The sequence below is a fragment of the Arachis duranensis genome, chromosome 2, assembly GCF_000817695.3.
Source record: "Arachis duranensis cultivar V14167 chromosome 2, aradu.V14167.gnm2.J7QH, whole genome shotgun sequence".
NCBI lineage: Eukaryota > Viridiplantae > Streptophyta > Magnoliopsida > Fabales > Fabaceae > Arachis > Arachis duranensis.
In genome coordinates this window covers 34,324,258-34,325,760 of record NC_029773.3, presented here as the reverse complement: position 1 = coordinate 34,325,760, position 1,503 = coordinate 34,324,258, and the positions used below count along the sequence as shown (strand labels likewise).

At 41.7% G+C, this 1,503-nt stretch overlaps 1 non-coding gene across 1 annotated transcript; it reads right to left on the bottom strand.

Annotated features, from left to right (window-relative positions):
- Window positions 1–498: 498 nt before the first annotated feature.
- On the bottom strand, window positions 499–606 carry LOC127745219 (small nucleolar RNA R71). The gene has a single exon (XR_008006416.1). It is a non-coding gene; the product is annotated as a small nucleolar RNA R71 (small nucleolar RNA).
- Between the last annotated feature and the right edge of the window lie 897 nt (window positions 607–1,503).

Sequence of the window (1,503 nt, the reverse complement as noted above, 5' to 3'; positions counted from 1 at the left end):
GACCTTGAACCTGAAAGGACTCTGAAGAGGAAACTAAGGGAAGCTAAATTACAACAATCCAGAGACAACCTTGCTGAAATTTTCAAACAAGAATAGGAGATGGTAGCCGAACCTAACAACAATAATGTAAGAAGGATGCTTGGTGATTATACTACACCTACTTCCAAGTTTGATAGAAGAAGCATCTCAATTTCTGCCATTGGAGCAAACAATTTTGAGTTGAAACCTCAACTAGTTGCTCTAATGTAACAAAACTGCAAGTTTCATGGACTTCCATCAGAAGATCCCTATCAATTTTTAACTGAGTTCTTGCAGATCTATGAGACTGTAAAGACGAATGGAGTAGATCCTGAAGTCTACAGGCTCATGCTTTTCCCTTTTGCTGTAAGAGACAGAGCTAGAACATGGTTGGATTCACAACCTAAGGATAGCCTGGACTCCTGGGATAAGCTGGTCACGGCCTTCTTGGCTAAATTATTTCCTCCTCAAAAGCTGAGCAAGCTTAGATTGGATGTTCAGACATTCAAACAAAAAGATGGTGAATCCCTCTATGAAGCTTGGGAAAGATACAAGCAGATGACCAAAAGGTGTCCTTCTGACATGCTTTCGGAATGGACCATTCTGGATATATTCTATTATGGTCTGTCTGAGTTCTCTAAGATGCTACTGGACCATTCTGCAAGTGGATCCATTCACCTAAAGAAAACGCCTGCAGAAGCTCAAGAACTTATTGACATGGTTGCAAATAACCAGTTCATGTACACTTCTGAGAGGAATTCCGTGAATAATGGGACGCCTCAAAGGAAGTGATAAACCACTATTTTATGGTTTATCTTGTGCTTAATTGAGTGGATTTTATCAACTTTTTACCCACTTATTCATACTATTTGCATGGTTTTACATTTGCCTTCCTAATTATGTGCTTTGATTGAAAACATGCTTCTTTGGCCTTAAGTTCCCTATGTTTAATCCTCTCTTATTACCATTAGATGCCTTGATATGTGTGTTAAGTGTTTTCAGATATTATGGGGCAGGAATGGCTCAGAGGATGGAAAGGAAGAATGCAAAAATAGAAGGAATACAAGAAGTTGGAGAAACTGCAAAGTTGTCCAGCCTGACCTCTTTGCACTCAAACGGCTATAACTTTAGCTACAGAGGTCCAAACAACGCGGTTCCAACTGCGTTGGAAAGCTAACGTCCGGGGCTTCAATTTGATATATAATATGCCATAGTTTCCGTTATGCTAGGCAACGCAAACACGTGATCCACGCAGACGCGTCGCATCTGCGAACTTCAATCCGCGCGGCCGCGTGGGCGACGCCTCCGCATCACTTGCCTGCGACCTGAACGTACCAGAATACGCAGGGGGCGATTTCTGGGCTATTTTTGACCCAGTTTTCAACCCGGAAAACACAGATTAGAGGCTATAAAGTGGGGGAATGCATCCATTCATCATCATGCTCTCATAATTCACGATTTTAGGATTAGGTGTAGTTTTTAGAG